This window comes from Haemorhous mexicanus, chromosome 3, assembly GCF_027477595.1.
Source record: "Haemorhous mexicanus isolate bHaeMex1 chromosome 3, bHaeMex1.pri, whole genome shotgun sequence".
Taxonomy (NCBI): Eukaryota; Metazoa; Chordata; class Aves; order Passeriformes; family Fringillidae; genus Haemorhous; species Haemorhous mexicanus.
This window is the reverse complement of record NC_082343.1, coordinates 100,901,537-100,929,055: the sequence shown is the minus strand read 5'-3', so window position 1 is coordinate 100,929,055 and position 27,519 is coordinate 100,901,537. Positions and strand designations below refer to the sequence as shown.

Genomic DNA, 27,519 nt, shown 5'->3' with positions numbered 1-27,519 from the left:
AAGCTCCCTTGGACTCAAAGGGACCTTGGATATGTTACAGTTTTTCATAAAAAAACTACAGTGAAATTAGGAGTTTTCCTTTCAGGACTGTGTGTTCAACTATTGTGGAAGGTCTTTGTGATAGTTTCAATTATTTTTATTCTGTGTTTTGGCATCACTTTGCTTGGTGGTATATTGGTAGATGACCAGTGCCTGTAGTTCAGATACAGAAATAATAAAACTTAAAGATAAACTATGAAGTCATTGAGGCGTGACCATCTGAGACTTGGTGCTTCTCACCAGATTCATTTATAAGTTCAGAATTCAAAATAAACACATGTATTGGATAAGATTCTCATCCTCATTTAAGCTTGTCTTTCAAATAGACATAAATTGAATCCAACATAAAACCCTCTACACTGCCAGAATTCTATAAAGGATCCTCAGTGAAAAGGGAATTCAGGTTCTTAGAAGAAACAATTTTTTAAAGTTTTATATTTTATTTTAACTGAAAAAAAAAATTAACTACCTTTAACGTCTCAGAATTCTTTAGCATGCTTCATCTCAGAGGCATATATGTTAGTAGTATACAAATTTCACTATCAAATTTCACTATTGTTTATGTCAGTACAATATATTCAGCTGTGCATGCCACACACATCACAGCAGTTTTTGAAATTTTAATGTGGATGACATTAAGACAATAAGAATTGATTTGTGGGAGAGTGCAAGACCCTTGTACTCCTAAGCTGCCACCTCTAGTTCTCTTCTTCACAACTCTTAATATTCAGATATTGGACTTCTCCCTCTTGTACAGGAAGTCTGGCCACACCTCACTTGTAGATACCTGGAAGACTCAGCCACCTGTATGAAAAGACAGTGTCCCTTATTGTGTCTTTCAGTAATGATTAAGTTTGGTTAAAAAAAGAGAAAACTCTCATCTTGATTAATTTTAAGCATGAATTCAGCAGAAAATATTTGAATACATTGTCCCATTTTGCAGAGAAATTTGAGGTTTGCCCCTGCTTTATCTCTTCTCTGCAAGCAGTATGTCAGCTATTATTTTCCTCCACTGTCCTCAGAAAGTCTTTTTCTTTCTTTTTTCTGACTCATGCTTTTTCCCTTGAGGTTTGGAGAGTTGCTGGTTTGGACTGATGCATGTGACTGGCATTGTGAACTGAAATGAAGGATGGTTACTTGCTAACAAGAACACCCTTCTCACTCCATGTTTTGCACACAGCAGCAGCAGCAAGTGATTAATGGAGTGGCTGGAAGGGAGGCTTGTGTGGATCCCTGAAATCATCCTGTGCTGCTGTCAGGATCCAGGGAGAGCAGCAGAAGAACATCTACCTATATTTACATCTCCCTGTTCTGCCTCAAATATTTACTGCGCACCCTTTGATGCAGTTTAGCCCTATTCAATATTTTCATTCTCTCTAGTTCTCACTTCTGCTTCAGATATCTGTTTTCCTTCTCTCTATAATCTTTAAGTTTTGCTACTTCCCAGTGTGCAGAGGTATTGAGTAAGGTTTGTCTGTGAGCCAAAGCAAGCACTAACCAGGTTCAGTAATAAAAATTACTCTGCTTGTACAATTCCTTTAACTGCCCCAGTACTAGTTAAGGAGAAGATGACTGGAAGGGGAAATGGGATCAACCAGGACAGCTGTGCATACAGAGGAATACTTAGGAAGAGCAAGGTGAGACTGAAGATACTTTCAGCTCAGCTGAAAAAAGACCAGCTGTTTTCCTTGTTTAAAGCTGCAAGTGGAATCTCTAAAACCTGTCATCCATTATGAAGGAAAATAGAATTCTCTTTTTTAATCTTCTTCATATATAATTTGGGAAGTACAGCTCATCTTTTCATGTAGCCATCATCCTCAAACATGCTGTCCCTGTCCTGTCCCCTTTGCTGCGAGCTCAGCTCTACATCATTGCAACATGCACAAACACTTCTCTGCTGCTCCATGACTGGTCACCATGGCTCTACACTTCCAGATTTGCAGACTGCATCACCTTTCATAATTAAATCAGAAGCAGTTAAAATGAAGTAATTGATTTTCCTAATAAGTAGAGTGAACTTGCTTAGGGGTTCTAACAGCTGGATTTCCTTTTAATGTTTTCTTTTACAATATAAACTTCCCTCAAACTGGAAAAATACTTATTTCTGTCCTTCAGTGTTAACGACCTGAATGACTTTCTGAAATGTCTAGTTTCACAGTGTGACTAGTACTTTACTGAAAATTGTAATGCAGAATATGCAGAATCATAGTCACAGAATTTCTGCGAAGGAAATCAGCCTTCAAGGAGATATGCTTACCCCAGACTGGAAAAGATTTTTAAGGAATAACATTAGAAGTGAGTTATTGTCCATTTTCAGGTTGACAACCCTGCAAACTCAATAAACTTAGCAAAATTCCCGTACATCATCCTCACCAATGTTAAATTCTGTCTTCTATGTTCTCAATGTACAGCACTCCGAGAGAAACAAATGTTTTTACCAAGCTAAAGAGATGAAAGCCACTGTTTTGCAGAGATCTATATTCCAAGGATTTAAAAATGTATAAACTGAATGCACATATTATATTATGCCAATGACATTTCACTCACTGTAAAAGAGGCAGTAGCCATCTTTTCCTGTTCAGAGGTCCTTTCCCAGGTTTCATGTTATGATTATGTATGAAAATATTTTAGCTGTTAGTTTCAGCCTTGTTCTAGTTGCACTGATGTATGATCCCAAATCAGCACAATTCAGCATGTTTTGAATAAAGTGCCATTCAGTTAGACTGTGAGTGTGAAGTGAGATTAAAAGAGAATGGAAAAAATTATACCCTTTGTAATGAGGTGTTGTTTTTCTGCACAAATGACAAGGGTCTACCATGGCAGCTGACATCAGCAGAGATGTCAAACCTCTCTGATGAGCAAAACCCTGTACAGAATACAACTTGCACTTCTCATTTATGAGCCTTGTTAAACCTCCCATCAGTGACACATAACATTTTTGGTAATAAACTAACTTCTGCAGCAAAAGTTAAATCTCTGCCTCTAGAAGGTAGTAAAATAATTTTCATTTCAACTAGTATCAGAATGAATATTATGAATTTAATTTGCTTAGCTGCTGTGAGATGTGTTTAGGGAAATCTGCTTTCAGGTCTTTAGAAAGAGCTTTTGTCGTTTCCCATGATATGACATTGCAGTAACTGGAGTTACACTGTGTGTAACATTAGAAATGGATGAATAAACATTTACTCATTAAAACTCCAGAAGGATGTAGCTTTGTGGGATAGTTTGGAGACTGTTGCTTAAGAAATTATTTCAGTGATCCTTAGTCCAAGAATGCTACTACCTTAGAAAACTTCACTGGGGTTTTACTCTTTGTTAAGACACGCATTGATGCTTCATTAATATATCACCACCTCTAATATGATGGAAGGCTATCCATGAAAACAACTAGCTCACTTAGGTTAATGGACTCTCCTTGAGAAGGGATTTGCCAAAGTCTTCCCTGTAGGTAAGGGATTTTTTTCTCACATCATGCATGACAAGTACTCTGAATCTTCTCAGAATCCAGGCTGGTGGTAGAAGTGATCTCTTTGTCTGCAGAAAGCACCTACAGAGATCTCCTGACACTTTGTTAGTGCTGGAATGTCCTGGCCATGACAAAGAGCCAAGTCCTATTACAGCACAAAGTAGATAAGACACATGAAAGAAGAACCCTCCATCTTTAGCTTTCCAGCCCATCCAGGGCCTTTGAGGTATTTTTCCTGTCTTCTCATTAGTAACATTACTAACAGCTCAAAGACAAATAAACAAAAGATTCACAGAATTCACAGACTGACTAGGTTCGAAGAGACCTTAAAGATCACCGAGTCCAACCCATTCCCTAACACCTCATCTAAACCACATCCAGTCTTTATTTTTAATACATCCAGGGATGGTGACTCCACCACCTTCCCGGGCAGGCCATTCCAGGACTTTATGACTCTTTCCATGAAAAACTTTTTCCTAATATCCAACCTGTATTTCCCTTGGCACAGCCTAAAACTGTCTTGTTCTATCAGTACCTGGTGAAAGAGATCAACCTCCACCTGACTACAACCACCTTTCAGGTGGTGGGAGATACTTGAAAAAACATACCCTTGACAAAACAAGCAGTGCAGCCAGTATTAAGGAGTACTTGTGGGCAAAGCTGTTCTGAACTACAACTGGGTTTGCCCCCAACTCCTTTCAGTTCCTCACTGAACAATGACAAATCTGACTATCTGGGTTAACCCTGACCACATTAGGGGTCCTTCCTCATCTAAACACTGCCTTGGAACCAATATCAAAGACATTTGTGTTGTGTTTTTTGCTTTCTGAGCTGAATTACTGGATTACATTGCGGAGGGAGTGTAGCAAATCGCTTAACTGGAAACAGAAGAGAGAACAGTCAAAGAGTATGTCTCCGGCTTTAAACTGATACATTGCTCACAACATGTTGATGGCAAGCACCTGGAAATCCAGAACCTTTCTGTTTCTTGTTCAAAGGTTACCTGAAAAATAAACCAGCTAAGCTCTCTGGTCCTCTGCTAGTGCCCCAAACTCTGCCTTTGCCTCTATGAAGTCTCTACACTAAATTTTAAATTTTTCTTTCAAAGATCTCCTTAATCATTATCTTACCTTCTGAAACCTTTCCCATTCCAAACCTGCTATGCTTCACCTTATGGGTCCACTCTAAAATAACAGTCAACCCAGGGACTTACACCTTTTTCAAAACCACTGCTCTCCTGCTTCAAATCTGGGGCATCCCATCTTCCTGTTCCAGTAACATCATTCCTAAGTTCACCAAAAATCCTCACTAGTATCCGCAGATCTTCCAGAGCCTGTCTTAACCCACAGGTTTAATTTTCCTTCATTTCTGTAGCCTAATGAGCCTTGCTACTGATGCTCTTTAAAAGCACATATGGTTCAAGTCCATTTCACTCAGTGAAGATGTTCCTTTCTTAGGAGTCCCACCTGCAAAAGCTGAAGTACGGCTGAGTTAGTGATCTTGTGCAAACATAACTTTCTTAGGAATTCATCTTCCATCTAAATATCAACAGATAAAGATGCAAATGGACACACAATTAGGGAAATGAAAATGTAAATGCTGTCAGGGCCAGGTCTATCTGTTTGCATTCCCCAGCACGAGAAGGAATGTTGTTCTTAAGGAAAGAAGGAGGGTAGAATGATGGGCTCATCCAGAGATCCTCTGATGGGGATGGACCTGTGCTGGAGGCACTGTTGGAAGAATTGCAGGAACAATGTCTGGAAGGCCCTGAATGGTGGTAACTTTTTACTGAAAGATTTGAGGGCTCAGATTCAGAAGTGTTTACAATAAGACAGAGCACAGGCACTTCCTGCAAACCAGCTGACTTGCAGCAACTCATTCTTCCACAGCATTAGTCCCTTAATGAGCCTAAGTGCACACTTTGGGTACCACTTTTAGGTAAGAACTATTGCCAGACTTTTTAATAAAACAATTATTGGTTCAGAACTGGAAACTCTGTTAGTTTTATTATATTGTGGATGTTGTTAATATATTTTCTTCAAAGTGGTTGAAGGCAAGAAAGTATAATTTTAAATGTTTTCAGCCAAATCATGAATACTCTTCATCTACTTTGTGCTAACCTGAAGTCATAAAGCAGTTATTGATCAGTCACAGCACAATAGGCAGCACTTACTTACTGTTTCCTTGCACCTCTGGAGTGGTACCAAATAGTCAGGATTACCTGCCAGTTAATCTCACTCTTTAGTCATGTTAGCATTGCAGTTTTCTAGACCAGTTCTGAATTATTCAGTATTCACAGAGCTGCACAATTTCACAACTGATTTGAAAACATTCATATGACACAGAGATATCTGAAGTACCTGGGTTCAGATCACAAATAACAGTGTTAAAGACTTTTCAAGTGTATTCTCATTTGTGTACAATGATGAGATTCACTCCACTATAACAAATTGCTAAATTGCAGGAATGCTCTATAAAAGAAAAAGACAAAATAAAAGCATTCTATATCTGTAAGTACTACTCAAACAACTCTAAATTCTGTATAGCTCATACTGTGGTATTCAAGCTTTATGGGCTTCCAGAGAGATCTGCAGCTAGAATTATTGTTGATCTTTACAGTATGTCTCCTGACACTGAAATTGATGTGTACTCATATTTAATTTTAATGGCATTGAAGATGATACTTATGTTGCTGTAATAAGTATTGTCTTCAGGACTCACAGAGCTTAAGGCTGGATCAGAGCTCCCATTTAGGTGTCAGTGCTAATGCTGCTAATACTGATCCTATTAAACTGCACATAAACTGCTTTAGACAATTAAAAGATACACATCTCTTCAGTAATAGAGTTCAGTGTTCCTTTGGACTGCTGTGTCCAGGACACCAGCAGAATCTAGGTTGCTCTTGGAAGACAATACATTCGCCCTTACTTTTTGTTCTGTTCTAGGAAATGATTGTAATTTTTTTTTTTCCTTAGAAAAGAGCAGGTTTCAGAAAATGGGATTGTTGGACTGAATCTTACAGTTTTAGAGAGCTTCAGACACTTGTCAGACAGATAAACATGTTTCAGACCCTATCAAGCCTTCTGAAGTGTTTGATAACATTGTAGCATCTTAAAAAGTCCAGATTCATACTAGATTTTATTACAGTTACAGCATCTGTGGATGGGAGATGACATTTCAGTAATGCTTCTCCCACAAATCTTTAGTTTATGGATTGCATGTGCCTTCAAGGACAACAATGTTCTTTGCTAGAGAGGAAGAATATGCAATGAAAACATGGTATGACAAGTTATTTTGAAAGAAAAAGCAGCTCAACCACCTCAGCTTTTATTTGGGAAAGGACTGCATTACTAATACCCTCAGGAACATAGTGAAAGTCTGTCTCTCACAGAGGCATGATGTACCTCACCACTTTCCACTAAGTGCCAAAAAGGCAATATCTTGTTTGGCTGTGACACTCCCCACTCCCTTTGAGTGCAGACCTCAGTGGGAGCCTGGATCTCTGCATGAACAAATAACTGAGTTACTGGGCTGGAAAGGCCAACTCTAACTGCCTCCCCTTTTCATCTTACCTGTTTTGTACCATTTCAGGTGTGCAAGAAAAATGGTTGAATTAGGCATGGCCTCAGCAGTCCCACCGAAACTGTCCAAAATGGTCAGATGAAGACCAAAGCAGCAGACACCTATGCTGGGTGCATGGGCCACAGATAAAGCAATATCATGGGTGGGTCAGGCTGTGTTTACTGAGGTCCTGAACCTTTTGTGATTACATATCAGAGTGTAAAATGTGTGTGAACTCTTTCATACCAGCTGGGCCGACTTTGGTTGTCTTCTTAATCTTACAGGCTTCTGAAAGATCCAAATTATGGTCCCTTCTTATTTATTTGAAAAGCATAGTGAAAAGAAAGAAACTCTGAAAAACCTGATGACATTATAGTAATAAAAAAAGTCACAAGACTGCCAAGTACTTTTGTTCTCAATTGAAAAAACCTAAGTTACACTTGTGTCTGAAACCCCAGATGATCAGAAAAATTGAAGGCATCTGCAGTTGCAGGCTGAAGTTTCTGACAAGATTATTTACTGAATGTTTTGGAATGTGATTAAAAATTCCCTGTACTTGCTATCCCCCATTTTTGGTTATTAGAAAGCAGTGAAAATACTGAAATGCAAAAGTTCATATTCAAAGAGCCTCAATACCTGTCAGCAGTGCTGTGTGGAACCTTTGGAGGAATGATGTAAGGGAATTGTAAATGTATGTCATACTGGGAATACTGAAATGACTGCCATCCTCTGCCTATGGGAAAGTATTTGAACATCATATGTCAGCATCTTCTGTACCTTTTGAGGATACTGAACAAAACTGAACAAACTGCTAGTCTGGGCATTTCTAATTAGATGTGCAGCACAGATATATTCAACACAAGAATATTTCACAGGAAACTATGCAGCTTATTTAGCAAAACTGCCTAGTACGGTTTACTGATCAATACAGGTATATAACTTAAAATAATTTGGTTGCAGTGTATCAGATTTCAAACAAAGATGCTGGGACAAAACAATTAAGAATTTAAACCAGGAAAGACGTTGATACCTAAAATTGAAAGGAGATGTATGAAAATCCCAACCTGAGGTACAGCAATTTAAGCCTGAGAAGTCTGAACTCCAAAACCAGTTGCATTTTCTCTTTTACTCTTGATTTCCCAAAATATCTGGAGGTACACATTTGTAGATGCTCAGAATTTGCTTTGTCCTGGAAAGGATGATCAGAAGGTGTTTAACATATCCTTAAGCTAGCTAGCTGTGAACCAAAATGTGTGTATTTGCCCTTATTGCTTTTAAATGTAGCTCTGCAATTGGAATTTAGAAAACATACTTCTCTCAAACCTGTATGACACACTAGTTTGTAATTACAGGTGCAGTAGTATTTCAGCATGCATACATGCATTCCTGCCTGGATTTTGTCTGCTCCTTTCTTCCTCTCTGACCCATTAAAAAAGTGAGCATCATGAATTATACATTGTTCCCCTACTCTTAAAAAATGGCTTGCAAAATGATCTTTGGAACTACTGTTTTACAAGTTACTTTATTCCACATCAGTGCTGTCAATGCTACACCATCTGATACAACAGACCAGGTGGTGTCCTGCTGCCAGAACTTGGAAATGCCTGTTCTAGAAGAGCTTGAGTGCAACCACTGCCCTATGTTGCTTTTACCAGTCATAATTGCAGAGACCAACAAAATGACCCAGAGTGAAAAGCAACCTTCCCTGCAGCCCCTAGCCTGCTGCCAAGACACTAGAAAGAACTGGTGGTTCTCCCATAGCTGCAGTTGTTCCTACCAACTAGCTGACAATGCTTGCATGTTGATTGTACACAAGCTAGGTATTTCCCTACAGTGAAAGGTGGCCTTTTGTGCCACTTTCAGAGGTACAAAAATAGTCCTATAATCCAGTTCTCTAAGAGGCAGACAACCACACTGGGGGATCTTGGCAGAAACAGGCATCTACAAGCCAAAATTTTGGAGTTCCCTCCAAGGTGGTCATGTGGGTTCCCCCCACTGTGCTATGAGAGTGTCCCCATGCTACAGATGGATCCCTAAGATTCTTTGCTCAGAAATGAGAGATTTCCCAAATATTATCACTGACATAATTAACTCATGTTATTTTGAAAACTTGGGCACGGCATTATTTGCATAACAATGTTATTTCTAGAAAGGATACTATTTATGCTTGATAAATACCATTCTGAAAGTGTGCTCATACATTACACAGGCAACAAGAAATCTGTAGCTGCCAATTTGTTCTAAGCTATCAGTTCAAGGCACCAAAATTGTCTTGGACTAATTTATTTGGAAAAAAAAATCCTTTTCTTTAACCTGCAGCAAGTACATAAAATAAACTGTCATTAAAAAGACACGTCTTTCCAAGTTTGCAATTTTACTGCACTTCCATTTGAGTTGTAAGAAATCTGAAACAAACAGGGATAAAAGGTCCTTCCTGTGGGAGTAAATTTTATTTATGCTATTTACCAATCCTTTTTACTGTGCCAGAACAGTCTACTGTAATCAGAACTGGGTGTTCTTTTTGCCTACTGGTTTTGTGCTTGTTCTGCCATTCTCTTTTGCTTTTGTGAAATGCCTAAAGACCTCCTAGCTTGTTGGAGATCTTTCCTTGCTGTATCCTCCTGATGGCTTTCTTCTATCATTCCAAATTCTTCATTTATGTTTTGTTTAATGCAAAGTTTTAATTCCTAGGGCCCAGTGAGATGCACTGAGAGAATGAAAGAAGTATCCTGAGAGGAGGTAAAAACTGCTGTCTGAAGGTACCCATCTCTGTAAATTAGAGCTTAGAAGCTTATTAAAATAGCTTAGACCTGACATCTAAACTTTTGATGTCTGAAATTTGGTGACGTGTACTCTACTGCTGTAATTTCTATACCACTATTTACCAATTATAAACAGAATGAAAAATGAACATAATTTTTTACCCATCTTAATGTCATGGTTAAACCCCAGCCAGCAGCCAAGTACCACATAAGCATTAGCTCACTCCCCCACCAGCAGGATCAGGGAGAGAATTGGAAAGGTAAAAGGCGGAGAACTTGTGGGTTAATATGAAAACAGTTCAACAGAGAAAACAAAAGCCACCCACACAAGCAAAGCAAAACAAGGAATGAATTCACTTCTTCCCAAGGTCAGACAGTTGTTCAGCCATCTCCAGGAGAGCAGGGCCCCATCACATGTAACAGTGACTTGGGAAGACAAACACCATCACTCTACATGCCCCATCTTCCTCCTTGTCTCCCCCATTTTCCAAATGGTGAGCATGATGTCCTGTGGTCTGTAATGTTCCTTTGGTCATTAGGGTCACCTCTCTCAGCTGGATCTCCTCCCAACCTTCCTCACCAGCACAGCAGAATGAAAAACATCAAAAGCCCTGGCCCAGTGTAAATTCTGCTCAGCAATAACAAGAACATCCCTATATGATCAGCCCCGTGTTCAGCAAAAATCCAAAACATAGCCTCATACCAGCCACTGTGATGAAAAGTAATTCTACCCCAGCCCAACCCAGCACACTTGAGAACCATAAATATTGTATTCCTAAAATTTTCCTAGGTACCTCAGGAAGATCAGATCAAATTGTAGGCATCCCCCAGAGGTGATGCAGTTCTCCCTACAACATCTTTGGATCCCTGGAATCATGTGATAGGTTGAACCAAATTCAAAACTCAAGATTTCTTGCATTTGAGATGCTCTTATCCTCAGGAGAAAGACACAGGGATATAAAAATAAGAAAAGAAAAATCCTTTTTCAGTTAAAGAACGCCTATAATACAAGTATGCTTATGGAAACATCTGAGACTGGAGAAGAGAAGATAGGACTGGCCAGGGAAGAAGTTAGGCTGTGACTTCTAATCATGGGAGCACAAGGAACCGTTTAGAAAGGAAGACTTCTGTTCCTGTCATTAACTAAAAACCTCTGCAAATATGAAAGAGGAAAAAAGACCTTGTAAGTAATGAAAATGAGGTAAGCAACTGAAAACACATTGAAAAAATAAGTCACTTTGTGGCCCAGAACCAAATACTTGAAAGAAAAAGCAAGTGAATTTTGCACTATTACCAACAATTAATAAATCTCACTCCTCATAAGCAAAGGTGAGGGACTAAATTCAGGATCTACTGATCTGCTACAATGACAGTCCCAAAAATTAGCCATTTCTTATTAGCCATAAGAGATCTCAATTAGTCATAAGAGATCTCAAAACAAAGCATTTTCTCTGATTAAAACAAAAGGGTGAGAAAAAAATGGAATTGAAACTGGATTTCATTTTCCTCCTCAGCTTTCTCCAGAATCTGCTTGAGGAAATGCACAAGACTGCCTGTCTGTCTGTGTGTGAAAACTGACAGGGTAAACAGGCTAATCAGCTCCAACCATGCCTTTTGCAATCAGAATCTCCTGAGGATTGCACACACTTTTTTCACCCTGTTTCTTTTGAAATTAAGCACTCATATTACACAGACAATCTGCATTGAATTAGTGACAACTCTGAACAAGCACCAATCCAACCAATTTAGGCAAGTCTGCTTGTCAGCTTTGTTTTTTAAATCTCTGCAATAACACATGTGCCCCTTGCAGCATTGCCTGGGGCTGCTCTCTTAGTTTCTTAGGCTCTTTGGAACAGCATGCCCACAACAGGGCACATTCAAACAAGAAGTTGTTTAGCTCTAATTGTTTTAATACTAGCATTCAGATCTTGACCTCTTTCTTTCCCAAGCAGCAGAACCTGATAACTCACAAAATACCATGGTACCTTGACAGTGTTTCTTGTGAGAAGAAACTGTGAATCTTTATACCCAGGACCCTTACCTAGAGAAGAACACTTGCCCAGAATGAGTGATGTGGAGAGCAGCAATATTTCCTTGCAGGAACCCCATCCCCACCAAGTGGCATCCCAACATGTGGCCACATCTTTTGCATGGCTGTGCCACATGCTGCTGAGGGACAAGCTTTGCAGGGCCATCACATACAACATGTGGTGTGGTGTGGTCCCGTGTCGTGTCGTGTCATGTCGTGTCGTGTCCCTCTCTTTTCTTCTTCGTGTCCCTCTCTTTTCTTCTTCTTCCCCCTCTCTTCTCTTCTTCTTCCCCCTCCCTGGGGCACTCTACTGAAATACCAGATTTATCAGGTTTAGTTCAATCATGGTCTTACAGAATTCATCTGTGCCAAAAGGTTTGAGGTGATTCTCCTGCAAATGAAACCTGCCTTGGAAGACGTGTAAATTTGGAGGTTACTTTCATGTTAAAGAAACAAAAAACCACATCCTTCCCTCCTTTTTATTATTTCTTTTTTTTTTTTTTTTTTTTTTTGGCTAATTTTTTCTGTATTTATTGAGTTTTCATGTCTCTATTCTGTATTCTTACTTAAGGATGTTAAATATCATCCCATTAAGATTTAGGTGAATTTACACAAGAGGACAGGAATGCCTCAGGTGTCTCCTACAATCATGCTTCAAGGACCTGTGCTCTATCTGCACAAAATAGTGCTGTGTCCTGGACCATGCAGTTCTGACCTTGAATATTCCCATACAGAGATCTGTTGGAGTGCACACAGCCTGAAAAAGGTCCACATCTGCTTTTCCAGTGTAGGGAAATCCAAGCTCACAGGCTTGAAGCTGTCTGCAAACTGGTCAAGTCAATAGGGTTCAAAGCAAGCCACAGGGCTGCCTGCTCATCTTGCTGGCCTGGCTATAAGCATGTCTTGCCTGTCAATATAAACTTTACTCCACTGCTTCTCCATTCCTGATTAACCTAGGTCCCTTTTCAGTGAACTGGGACGTGGTGATCCTCTTTGGAAGTAGCCAGGTTGTACCGAGAGCCTGAGTAGTGACTGAAGCAGCAGACGAGGTGATTTGCTGAGTGAGGGCTGTAACAATGCTTGGCCATCTTTGAGACTACAGTTCTCAGCAAACAGCAGTGTAATTTTTAGTTTATTGATCAACTCAAGGACACATAAAAGTAAAGTATATAAAGAATTAGAGAGCTTTATTTCATCAGAGATTTTTACTAGAATTATAACATTTCTGTGTCATAATTAAAACCGTAAATAGAATTTACTTTCAACAAGGTTTGTCTATCTGTGTAGTAACATTGGTTTTGACTAACTGCAGGTTGACAATGCTGTAGGGCCATTACAGTAGGTGGAAGGATATTTCCATACTCTACTATTCTAAAAAGCATCTTTTGTATTTATTTGCACCCTATTGTGTTATTTTACTTGTTGCATTTGGAGCGATACATTGAATAAAATGAACAATTCAATGAAGATGTATATATTTTATTATTACTCAAAAATCTGAATAAACAGAAATAAAGAAAACATGTCAGCTTGTGAATGGCAAAACTTTTCTTAGTCACTTTTTTTCCATCAAAGAATGACACCCTTCACAGACAGAATCAATGAAAAGCTCTACGAGCAACATGGAGTAAACCAGTAAAAGCTACAGACATGTCCTACCTGCTTTTATGTATGTATCTTAGGGGACAAACTTGCAGCAAAATGACTTCATGGACTAGCAATCTGTCAACATGCTTAGCAGGCATCCCATGAGGAATTTTATGGGGCATAACAGATGCCCCTGCCATCTATTCTTCAGTGTCAGTCACACTAGCAAGATGAAAGCTGTAGAAGGCTTCCCTACCTGTACTGCTTTCATCTGTTACAGGCATATATCCCTTAGAAAAGAATTCAGAAAAGAGCAAAATTGAGACATGGTGAAGAACTGCTTCTGTTAAGACTATATATGAGAAGCATTCTTCAGCCAAGATGCCACATATATTAAAATGGTCATATACAGGGGCTGGTGATAGCTGCCCATTTGTGAGAATGAGACAATGCATTACTTTCCCAAAAGTAGGCAGACTGCTTATTACATTCAACTTACTGCCTGTGTCTTGTGGCAGTGCCAATGACAAAGAAAATTGCCTGGGCTTGAGCCATATTGGAACAAGAAATGAGGTAAACAATGACATTAAAAAGTAATTCTCTGCAATGGCTTTTCTTTTTAGTAAGTCATTTTAATATACTATTCTGCACATGTAAATTGTGTGGTATAGTCATAAAAGGCTCTTGCCTTGAATTACTTGTATTATTTGCTGGACTTTTCAGGCTGTTAGTATAACAGATATATACTCTAAGTGGCAAGGCACAGTTATTTTAGTAGATTGATAAATCTGTCAAGTAAAAGACCCTGCGGTTTTGAAGCTTCTGGTGTAACCAGCTTCACAGTATGGGTATGGTGGATTTTCATACTACTAGAAATATACATTCTAAAGTAAAATATGTACGGTTAATTTGAATGCAGAATGAGCTAAAATCCAAGCAAGTCAAGAAAGGCATTGGTAACTTTAAGTATATCCTTTGCAGCATAAGAAGTGGATCTGAAGTCTTTTGCCCCTGGCACAGCACAAACTCTGGCAGCCAGGAAGATTGCCGTGGGAGAGATCTGGTGACTGCACTCACTGGTGCAATAACTAGCTGATGGATCATACCCAAAAAGGAGGAATTACGCACCTAAATCTGAAGTTGAATTTTTGGGACAAGTTCAAAATGCCATAGTTCTTAAAGACCTACCTGCAGACCAGATTTTTTGCTTTAAATAGAGTGGGTTCATCTAATCAAGTGAAAAAAAACGGTAACCAAAATTTATGCCTTTTTATGACTGCATTCTTAACTCACTTCTCCTGCCTAAACTTAGTTAAGAAAGTCAGTAAAGAAATGTTATTGATTATTGCCTTAAAGTAGTCATTATAGTAGATACTTTTGAAAATATGCAGCTGTTAATATAAGATCAAGAATCATCATAAAATAAGCAACATCTATTGCTTCTTTTTAAAATGTTGGGCCAGGGTGTAAGAAGTACATACTAGTGTGGCCTAGCTGTTTCTTTATTTCCCTCCTCAGATTGATTCAAATCTGTTATACTGTCTACCTCTGATGGAAAAAAACTAAACACAGCTTCATCTACCTTCCTATGCATCTCCCTGTTAAAAAAGTTAAAAGCATGGCTGGGGAGAGCAAAGCATCAATAGCTCCACCAGTCTGAGAGTGGCCTGAGATTCATTGAAGTAGTAGTGTGTCTGGCAATTCAGTCTAACATTTGCAATTGGACTCATGACTCTGTCTTCATGCCTGAGAGTAACACATTTTGCCATTTGTGCAGTCATCTGTGATAGTCCAAAGGGGTAGATAAATCAACGGTCTGGAAAATAAGGCTTCATGCCTGTTTTACATTCATTTTGCATAGGTAGAAATGACTGCACAAGTGCCAAATGATACAGCATTAGATCTACTCAGGTGTTAAATAAACAGCAAATAGTGCCCACTTTATTTCCAAGTATTATCAGTTTGATTGAGTAGAAGAAACTTCAGTATAGCTCATAGCTATTACATGAATAGTAGTACCTGAAAACAAACAACACTTCTATTAAACACAAAATACATACATTTCTATAATATCTGAGGTCAATAGTGTCTGGGACTGATATAATTTGTATTAATCATAAAATTCTTCAAATATTGAATATTTTTTTTCTGCAGCAGTTAGAATATAGTATGGGTTACTAAAATCAATAGTTAATTGAATTATAATACCATGATTACATTACATGACAGCCATGTACTTACTTGTCAGTCAGCTGTAACTTGCTTTAATAAGATTCACAGAGCTCATTATCTTTTGTAGGCTGTTAATTTCTGAAAAAAGACCTGTGAACACAAAAGATGTTGTCTTGTTAAGCAAATGCCAGACTGTTATTGAACACTCCACAGGCATCATGAAAAGAAATAATTTCCACAAACAACCTGAAATTATTTGGTTGACCTTTATGCTTTCTACTCCTTAACACAGAAAAAATTTGAAAAAGGAAATCTGTAGATCCAAGTACTAAAAACCATTCAGGCTTTTAATAAATTGAGGAATAACTACTCTAGGAAACTATCTACCCTTTATACAGACTTTTATTTCTTGGTAAATAACACCCAACTTGATAATCACAGAATCAAAGTATGGGTAAGGTGTCTCCTCCCTGTTTAAACAGGGTCATCCCAGAGCACATTGTACAGGATTGCATCCAGAGATATTCTTGAATATCTCCAGGCAGGGAGACTCCACAGCCTCTCTCCCAGCAATGTGTTCCAGTGTTCACTCATTCACACAGAGATAATAAGCCTGTCTCAACTCATGCCCATCCAGTAATACAAATGAAGTGCCTTAAAAAAAAAATCTATCTAAACTATATAGTTCAGATCATTATTATACATGTCCCTGTACAATAAGCTTCCATTTTCTGCCTTCCTTTGCAAAACAAATAACATTCACCACATTTACAAACTTGTGTACTCAATGACAAAAGTTCAAAAATCTCAGTACACCACTGAAGAACATCAGATATGATTGAACACTTGAACTACAGCCCATGGTAGTGAGGAAAAAAGTGGTTCCTAAGACTCTGACCATGGGAAAATAGCATCCTGCTCCAGTATCTGGCAATCACTTCAACTCTGAGCACCTGAAGGACACACCAACTAAATGTGAGTTTCCCAGTACTACAATGCACTTCAGAGCACTCCACACAGCATATAGTCTTGTGACTAATTCTCACTGCATCTGAGAAAGGAAAACAACTTATGGGGAGAGGCAAAAATATGATTTCCCTCATTTTTCTTCACTTTCTTACATGTGATCTACATATATAGTAATTCAAAAATATGACAAAAGTATTTTTTCAGGATAAATATATGGCTATCAGTGTTTATTACATTCTTTTTAACTTCTTTTCAAGAATATCAGAAAGTCTCATCTTTAAGATTTTATTTTGCACATCAAATCCCCTATAGTGCGTCATTTACACACACTTAACAGTCTTCACCTTGAAATTATTTAGGTCCCCAGCACTCTTTGTGAGAAGTTCTGAAAATTGTGGTTATGTTATGGTTATGAAATTTCTGAATTTCCAGGACCAATTTTATAATCTTTGCATTTTGTTTGATTTAATTTCATTTTTCTCTCTTTCTATACTAGAAATTGAATTTTTTCTTGTACTTGGTCTGCAAAATTTTTACTTCCCATTTTCCCCTGTAAAATTTCACCACATTTCCCTTGCACTGGCTCACAATGTGGTCAGTCTCTGTTTGTTAGGATGGCCCATCAGATTGTACCAGACACAAAGAGCATCCCATTATTTTGGCTACAGTCTCTCCTTCAACCAGGGCTGCTTCCCTGCAGCTTTGCTTTAGTCACTACTGCAACATTAATAGGTATTGGCCCCAGAATCCTCTGTAGGAGGCCTCTATTTTCTGATAGAGCTCCTTTTCAGTACAGTCCACTGAGGCCTACCCTAAATAGTTCTTTGTTACAATTCTTACATTAAACCTGCTCACCCTCAACTAAATTGCCTAATCTAAATCTTCATCTTAATCTGTTTTACTCTGAAGCAACCCAAAATGAAACAAAACCCACTAAGTTTTATTGAGATCTAGTGGCACCTAGTCAGTATACCATTCCATTCACATTATTTTCCATTGGTAGGAATTTTGTTATTTCTAAGGCTAATGTCTCATCCATAAATTCACAGAACATTATCCACTGGTCTTGCCTGGTGAAGAATCACCTGCTGAGTTCAAGCACGGTTTTCCAGTACATGCTAACATCTGAAATAAGAATTACTGCAAAGTAATACAGCCCATTAAGATGCTTTCACCTAATTTCAAAGTCTGGGGTCTTTTCCTCAGGATGTGCATTTCCATATATTGGTTTTGTGTCATTTGGAGAATTATCATTCTGAGCTCCATATGTCTTTCTGTAGAAGACCATTTTTCAGAAATTTCTAACTGTAAAAAACTCATGTAAAAGTTGCTCAGGGGATTCTTCAGTCTGAAATGCTCTTTTATGGCAATTTCTAACTGAGTTTAGGACTGGTAAATTTTGCATCCTTCAATGTGCTTTTCTAAAAGTGTTTTGTTTCACAAACTAACCATAACTTTATCAAGGCCTCTATAAATTAATGGAATTGCAAAGTATACCCTTCACCTTCAAATAATTCATAAACCCTTCTATATTTTCAACTGTTACACGTGTCTCTTGGTAAGAAACTTCTCTGTCAATACAAAGAGCACAGTACCCTTCACATTGAAATACAATTTCAAGAAGTGCCTTCTGATGACTTAGTGAAAACCAAGAAATCATCAAGTGCCTCAGAACAAGAAGTTGTTAGAAACAAGGCTGAGTGCCTTCCTTCTGTTTGCACTTGGTACAAACAGAAATTCAAGCATGGTTGACGTGATAGACATATGAGACAATGGTTGGATCATTTCACAGAATCCCAGAATGGGTCATGTTGGAAGGAACCACAGAGGGTCATATTGTCCAAACTCCCTGCTCCAGCAGGGCCATCCTGGAGCACATGGCACAGGATTGTGTTTAGGCAGCTCTGGAATATCTTCAGTGAGGGAGACTCCACAACCTCTCTGGGCAATCTGTTCCAGTGCTTAGTCACCCACACAGTAAAGTTCTTCTCTTCTTTGCATTTAGGTGGATCTCCCTGTGCATGAGTTTCTGCCCCTTGCCTCTTGTTTTTTCTATTTCAGCAGATGTTTCAGGGAAAAAAAATTGCCTGTTTTCACCTAGTATCAGTATTTTTAGTACTTGGCAAAGTTAAAATTTGATTGAAAGCAGGCTCTGACTATGACAAAAAATATTAGTAGTGGTTTTATATACCTGAGGTAACTAATTTAGAGTGCCAGTCTGAAAAAACAAAATGTTACATGCAGGAAAATGAAGAAAAATAATGTCAATAAGTCAGCACTTCAAAAATATTCTTTAAAACTTCTTACCTAAGTCTGCACACATCTTTCCTAGCCAGTCTTCTGGAATAACATGTGTAAGAAATATTTGTAAATCTAAGAAACAGTCCATATTTGTAAAAAGCAGGTTATACTAAATGAATTATACAGTTCAGTTTTAACACACTAAATTGAAACAATGTCAAGTCAAAGAGTTTTCAGGGTCAAATAGCCCATTCTTTCTCTTTTATATAACCAGATTTTCATTGACACTAAAAGTATTATTCCCCTTAAGTATATATTTTTCTTTATAAAGGCAAACAGAAAATTTAATACTTATTATTGCAGAAGTAATTCCACTTTACTATATTTTCTTTACAAATTCTTGGGTGTTTTGGGAGTATTCAGTCAGGTCACTGTAACAATCCATCCCAAGTCAGGTCATCAAGTTGCCTGGCAACCGTGCTCAGGATTGATAAAGGAAAACTACCTTGCCTTTTTTTTTGCCTCCCCTTTAAAATCAATATGACAAGCTTGATATTGGTGATGGGAGATTAGCTGAGAAAATGCATGAAATTACTCAAGAAGTGCATTGCTCAAGATATTCAATTTCGAGGGCTAGGCCCAAGCACATCAGTCTAAATAAAGTATTATTTACAGAGATGTTATTTCATTTAGTACATGTGTTTCATCTCAACACCTGGGGTTTTTTTTAATGTTTTGGTTTGTTTTTTTGTTGTTGTTGCTTGCTTGGCTGATTGTTTTTGTGGGGTTTTTTTGCTGGGTTTCTTTTTGGGGTGGCAGGGACTGTTTCATTCATAACAGAGCTCAGTATTTCATTATAGTACCGTTATGATTTTCTGTCCTGAGTAGCAATTTTAGTGTCATTAGGAAGAGAAATTGATTGTGGATTGAGTTCAGGTAGCTTGAACAGACCATTATTTGCTTTCAGGAATTCAAGAAACTTTATTTTCTGAATGCAGCAAAATTCAGTGTATATTGTTTATTCATTAATCCAAATGTTCTTTCAGCCATGGAACTTTCTGCTTCTCCCAGTCAGTTTCCAAGGGTTTGGTCAGTGTTTTCTTTTAATGCTGATGTCTTCATCCTCCCTTTAAGCTTCCCCAATCTCTGCACTATTTTCTATAGAGCATACAACATACCACTCAAAGACAGTTAAAAACCCCACAAACCTTCTTGTTAATTTGAAATTATTTATGTCTTCACTTCAAACAAATATCACTGTTTCAGCATTCCAGCGTGCATCGTTTTGGGCACCACCAGAGTCAGAAATTAATCAGGATCTAAGCTGAAGCCCTTGCCCTAGTTCCAGTTCACCACAGTGTCAGCCACACACCTCTAATCAAACAGCTGCTGTGGCCCTGACATGTAAGGGCATCTTCTGCTGCCTTTCTGTCTAATGAGACACAACCTTGATTGTCTTTATCCCCCAAACAAAGGTGGAGCTGTTTTAAACTGGTTTTCTATCACCACCAGAAATTATGTCCGTGAGTTGTACAAGTATAAGAAAACTGACGTGTGGTAGGAAAAGATTTTATTAAGTCAGGATTTATTACAAGAATTTCAGTATTACAGGATACTGTAGAATGGAAAAAGAAGGCTAATACAGTTTTGATTTCAACAAAACTGAGTTATGGTAGCTAGACATTGAATTTCCCTGTGTTTCCATGTTGGCTGTTTATGTGTGAGCTATGGACTGCTTACCACTTGATTGCATGATTGATAGTCTTGGTCATTATGCCTTTTTTTTTTTTTTTTTTGGTCTGACAAGTAAGGCTTGTAAGACAGGACATGAGCAAAAGACAAGGAATAGTGAAGTCCTCATTTTCAACATACTGTTACTCAAGGCTGCAGGTAAAGATGGGTATAGACACACTCCTAATATTTTGTGTGAGCAAAAAAAAAAACTGTTGAACTGTTGTGAAAGCTTTTGGCAGTTAGCAAAGAGGCATAAATACAGCACATATGAGAAGGCATTTATATTCCAAATCAGTATTCTGAAAAGTTTTGCTAAAGGTTTGAGAAGCTGAGCTGAACCTGAAGCTTAGTATAGGTACTTTTGATGGAAAAGTATATTTGTTTATGCTCTGATAGTAGCTATGCTTCTATCTGGTTGTCATCTACTTTCACATTTCCCTTGCCTTCAGAGAGAAAAACAGTGTGTTTTTCAAAATTCTGACAGAGTGTAGCTGCCCATGCAGAAAAACTGATTTCTAGGCTATTTTATTTTGCAAACTGTGTGGAAAACAGCCAACCATCACTCACTGCCCCCCTCTGCTGCCCCAGCCTCCAGGAGGCCCTTTTCAGGTCCTTCTGTCTGGCTTCTGTAACCAGAGCTCCCAAGAGAAAGGCATTTGCTCTCACAAGCTGAGGATTCCCTTCTCAGAATGCTGTCTAATGGAACCTAAATTCTTCTGCTAGCACTGATTGACAGTCAAGAGAGTAAAAAATTAATCAGAGACAGAATTAATAAAATAAAGCAAAGAACCCTGGTTCGGATTGAAATTTCTACTGTAACAAAAGAGGAGATGGTCGGCATTATATTTGGACATTTCAGTACAGGTATTTTTGTAGTAAGAGACAAAAAACTTGAATTAGATTTACAATAAAGGACCATTATTATTATTAAATTTGTTCAAGCAAGAATAAACCATGTTAGACACCAGTTTTTGGTGCAGAATTGCTTTGTAAATGTGTTCAAACTCAGAAAAATTTATACTGTACAAAGTGTTTAATCTAGTGAGCTTAAGTGATTTAGCTAGAGTTGCCTCCTTATTTGAAAAGCACAACTACAGAATATAAAATGCTGGTGAACTTTGAAGACCAGAAGTTGCTTTCACATCTCCAATCACTAGAAATCCCAAGGAAAATCTCCCCAGATCCTAAGACAAAATAAAAAAGAAAAAATAAAACCCAAGATATTGTGATCATGTTTTTTTCTTTCTTGTCACCATTGTTCTGACTGCATCTATTCACATTTTAACATTTGGAACTCATTCATGAGACATATTGAGTACACCAAAGAATATTCTGCAATTATTGTTTCATAAAACAAAATTAAATTAAAGCTTTCTAATCAACCACTCCTCCTTTTAGAAACTATACAAAAAAGGAAATAATATATAAAGCCACAACTAAAGAGGGGTGAAAACTGCCAAACTAGTCTAATGCAGTTGATATATAGCAATTGGTGACTGAGATTGAAGCCTTTCATCAAAGACGACGGTGAAAACCATGAGTTATGATCTCAGCTTTTCCTTTGATCTTTCATCCAGGTGAAAGATTTTTTGAGAGTCTCACAATAATTACTGTGAGTGAAAACATTCTGTTTCTACTAAGTGCAGAAATACAGGTGTTGGGTTTGTTTTTTTTTTTTTTAAATGCCTAAAATACAAGGGAAAAAATAAGGACCCATGGTAGTAGTAAGATTATATCTGACGAGTCACTCAGTTCTGAATAATGTAGTCAGTGAGCTACTTAGAGACACACTGAACTCGCATTTCTACAGAACATATTACCCTTTAAACATAATATCCAAGCCTCACATTGCAAAGAGAAGTTTTATCAGCTTTCCATTTAATTCTCCTTGCTATTAACTCAAACTGCAGCGATATCAGTGGTATTTTATGGTAAGTTAATAGGTATAGATAAAATCTTCTATAAATATTCATTACATCTCATTATTGCAAATTAATGAGCAAGATTCTGAAATTAAGGTTAGTCTAATTTGGAGATATGTATCACTTTTCCTACATTTGAGACATAAGAAATAAATTATTCTCTAAAGCAAAGTTCTAGTTTACTCCAAGGGTGGCCCAGAAAGATTGACAGCATATTGTAAATGGGGTAATCAGATTGACTGGGAAGCAAAGACTGAACTGCTGTTTGGCTTTAGGTAGGACAAACAGCATCCACAACATTCGTTTTTTAGTAGCTGGATCATTTCTTACATTCCTGTGCCTTATACTGCTGTGGTATCATGGCTGAATCCCTGCCCTTTGCAGCAGTGGCTGAGAGGGCATGGCTGAGGTCATGGCTGATACTGTTCACATTAGTTAGCTTTGAGAGAGTCATTTAGCTCACTTCTGGGTCAACTCTGTCAGCATTTATCAGGGGAGGCCACAAGTCACCAGCTTTTTGAAAGTAACCAGATTTCCCCATCTTGCTTGTGGGATGCAGCATCTTGTGTCTGATCTAGGCAGCCTCCACCTACATCTCTACATATGAATGTTGGGGGTCTGCAAGAACAAAATTGACTCCTAGTGGTATCTTTGCAGGACTACACAACTCTGCATTGCCAAGGGAGTTTCAACACAAATACTGTGTGGATGCCAATGTCTGCACACATGCTGCAGAGAGGGCTGTGCTTAGAGAGGATGGACCCAGAGTCCTCTCAGAGGTGCTCATCAATAGAAAAATGGACAATGGACATAAGCTGCAACAAAATAAATCAAAATTAAATATTGTGGAAAAAAAAAAACCTTCAGGACAAGTAAAATAATGGAATAAGTTACCAAGAGAAATTGTGGAATACAGTCATAGAATTATAGAATCAGTAGGGTTGGAAAAGACCTCTGATATCCTCCAGTCCATCAAACCTTTGCTCAAACACCACCTTGTGAACTAAACCATAGCACTAAGTGTTACATTGAGTAGTTTTTTTTAACCATGTCCAGGATGGTGATATCACCACTTCCTTGGGTAGCCCTCTCCAAAGGCTGACAGACCTTTCAATGAAGAAATTCTTTTGGATGTCCAACCTGAACCACTCCTGGCATGGCTTGAGGCTCTGTCCTGTCACTGGTTGCCCGGGAGAAGAGACTGACACCTACCTGACCTCAGTCTCCTTTCAGGCAGTTGTAGAGGGATAAGGTCTCCCCTGAGCTCCCTTTTTCTCCAAGCTAAACAACCCCAGCTCTCTCAGCTGTGTCTCATATGACTTACTCTCCAGACATTTCACCAGCTCTGCTGCCCAATCTCTGGATATGCTCCAGCAACTCAATATTTCCCTGTTTGGAGCAGGATGTGGAACCAGGTGTCATCCGGAAATCTCTTCCAACATAAATTATTCCATGTGACAGCTCAGCTTTATAAATTAAAGGTCTGTTCTCCAAAAGGGGGATGTTTTTAATTGAAATCTTTGATTGAGAAACCTCTTAGCTGTTTAGCATTTAAGGACTCTGAAAAAATGAAAACAGAAAAAAAGAGGAATTTGGGGTTATGGGGAGGAGAGGCTTCTAATTTATGTAGAAATGCTGCAAACACCAGGCCAGTCTGAATAAAAGAATATTGTAACTTTTATTTAGAATAAAATCATAGTGCAGATTCCACCTTAATGGGCATTTGGACCCTCAATAGCAGTTGTACCATGGTCTCTAATTACAAGGCTCCTGCAGGACCCAAAGACTAGGCAAAAGTATGTCCAGTATTTCAGAGTGCTATCACTAAAATTAATACATGTATATTCTGCAGCCTGAAACTGAAGCAGAGTGCTTCAGTTCAGGAAACTCAGCATTTAGGCTCACCATGCTCAGTGTTCCTCTGGGGCCCTCTGGAAGACACAAAACTGTTCTTCCCATTTCAGAGCTTGCCATGGACTAGATCTTTTCTGTTTAACTGGTTTTGCCTTCTTCCCTGATTCTGTCACTCATCTGGCAGTGGCTTTTTCTCCACCTTCTCATTCCACCCACTGCTTTTGTGTGGACACATCAGTTTTCTGTAACCTCTGCAGTGTGAGAGGAAAAAAACAGTTTTCTCTATTTTATAGACCCACCTACATACATTATTTTCAAAGTTCAGACAGAAATATTTCTCTTGCCATTTTGCTTAATACTATCTTTATTTCTTTTGTTTTTCCATTTTGAGTTTTTACAATTTTTTAAGTCTAAAGTGTTCTCCTAATTAATATCTAAATCATAAATAAAACTACCTTTCCCTCAAATAAATAAAATAAATTTACAGTATTGCAAGGACTTCTACACTTGATAAATTTTTTATAAACATTTTCACTCATTTATCTGAAATGCAAATGTGGAAATAGAGTTTGACTCACATTTTAGGAATGTGTTTTACCTTTGCCATGCTATCAGAAAAATGCGGGCTTTAAAAAATGAGATTCATATGAAAGTGTCCATTTAAACCCTGGAAACCAGATTCTGTGACCTCTGTTGATAAGATTTTTGCCTGATTAATGAAAGAAGAAAAGACTGAAATATTTTGCTCATATTAATATCAGCACAAGAGGTACATTCATTCCATCCTCTGTTGTCAGTGGATGCACAGACAAACCTTTGTTAAATGGTACCCATCCTCCCTTCATATGGGCGATACCAATCATGTCTTTCTCATGAGAAAAAACTCTCCTGTGCTCTTTCAAAAAGAAAAGTCTAATGCATTTTGGAGGACTTTCTTCCCTTTTTATGGATATTGCTGGTCAAGAAAAAATATGACTTAGGACACAAAACAGTTTGAGTGTGTAAACTTGTGGTGCCATTCAATATGTCTTAATATTGCAGGTTTAATACTAACTGTGCCCCAGTAATTTAATAATTCTGTGGGAAGACTGCTGGGTTATAGAGGATATTTGTCTTGTGATTTCTTTGTGGCAAATCAGAAATTACAGCAGTGCTCAAAGGAATAGAAATCTTAGATACTCATGACCTTCACTGAAACCCCTTTCGTCACTTGTCAGTTCTTTAAGGGGCAATTTAATTGTAGCTCTTTGGCGGTGACAAGGTAAGTGCTGGCATTTTGGCACTGTCATTCATTAACCTCATGCAATGTCAGCAGCACTGCCTCAGACATGTCACCATTTCCCCAGTGATGGCAAGCTGACTTTTAGGACATATGTTTTTTCAGAGATGCCTACTAGACAAGTCTGCATGCTTCACATTCTTTTGTATGGCATCATTTGTGTATTGTTTTTGCAGTTAAATAGCTTCAAGACTAAAACCAACTTGATTCAATCCAGGAAAATAAAATCTGCCACCTACCTAAATGATTTATCTTGCTCATAAATTAAAAATAAAACAAACAAACAACTCCCCCAAACAAAACAAATGAGATGAAAAAGAAAAAGAAAAAAAAAAACAAAACAAAAAACCACCAACCAACTGAAAAAAAACAAAAACCCTTGAGTATAACACACAAGAATATAAAGAAGGAATTATTGCTATACCCGAAGGTTAAATGATACTCTTTCTCATGTAAATTTTTTAAAGCAGAATTAAATAAATGAAATGCCAGGTTGCAAAACACGTAATGTACATTATGAATATTATTATTTATTTTATATTTAATATTTCTGAATGTTTGTGAGAACCCTAACTACTAATACTAAATAAGTTGGGTAGATCTGATGCTGGGAATTATTTGCTGATAACAACATTTGTCAATGCCTAGAAAAACAGTATATATTTTCCTTCACCTTTCCCCTTCTACTTTATTTGGACTTCTGAGTGACTGGTGTTTCTGTGCAATTCCACCACATAAATTAATTTATATTATTATTATATAATTATTACAAGTTTTATATTTTATTAATAATAACAGAAATAATCATAAAGAGCTTGATTTTCACTTTGCAAATTCACAGAAGGAGAATTAAGGATCACTGAAAAATAAAGTAGTTCTTATGCTAAATCATAAATGACTCAAGATGCAAACTCCTGAATTTAGACTTGAAATCTCAGAAATTTAAATCACTTGGGTTTATCCTTTACATTAAAAAAAAAAAGAATCTGTATCCAGGTTGAAGCTGGATGTCAAAGTGTTCCTATGTTTCCACTTTATGCAAAAGCCTAGTCTGATTTGTCTAGAGCTTGAACCAGCATAACCAGCATTCAATTATGTCCAGTTCCTGAAGCCAGATAGTAAGAAGTCAATACTTGGAGCTCATTGTTTTTTAAAAAAAGTTTAAAAATATTCCTTTCTCTAGTCAAAATGAAAGAGTTTACTACTTTCACTGAAAAAAAACCTCTCCAAACAACAGATATCAAGGAGCAACCTGGTCTTGAAAATGATGTAATTAAATTTACCAGGGATGTCCGAAGAGAAAGTTGACAGAATTTCTACCAAATACAACATGCAAGTTTTTCCAAGTATTGATCATACCAATGTGGTTTTTATGAAGAAAAAAACCCCAAAAACCCCAGTTATTTATTTAAATCAACAGTTTCCAGAGAATAAAGCATTTCAATTACTTATTCCCATCTGCTCTACTACTGACTTTAATACAAACACGTAGATGAAAGTAAGGGCATTGCTGAGAATGTGTGAGAGTGGTGTGTAAGTGGAATGACTGAAACTTCGGCCAGATGAAGTGATAAAAGAGTTGCAGTACAGTGCTGAGAGCCAAACCAGACATTCCATGCACTGTTACAGTGCACCTGTTAAGAAACAGGAACAACTTCCATACACTGCACTGGATGCAATGGTACATAGCATTGTTTTGCAAGTAAAATTCTGCCCACGTTAAAGGACATGTTAAGTGCAGAGTGGCATCAGTAGGAAAGCAGTATTGACTGCAACAGGGACTTTTCCGGGCAAAGAAGTGGTGCTAGGTGTGAAGAGAAAAATGACAAGAGCACAAGACATGCAATCAGAGAGCTGGGATTCTGTGGGGTGGAAGCAATCCCACCCTGGCGCAGCAGGCAGCA

The 27,519-nt window shown here is 37.9% G+C and overlaps 1 long non-coding RNA gene across 1 annotated transcript in view; it reads right to left on the bottom strand.

Moving 5' to 3' along the window:
* LOC132325844 (uncharacterized) overlaps window positions 1-23,822 on the bottom strand; it is an 80,195-nt gene extending 56,373 nt beyond the window's left edge. Inside the window, exons 1-2 of the long non-coding RNA XR_009486044.1 lie at window positions 23,695-23,822; window positions 15,686-15,766 (exon numbers count right to left, since the gene is read on the bottom strand). This is a non-coding gene — a long non-coding RNA (uncharacterized LOC132325844). The remainder of the gene's footprint in view (window positions 1-15,685; window positions 15,767-23,694) is intronic.
* Between the last annotated feature and the right edge of the window lie 3,697 nt (window positions 23,823-27,519).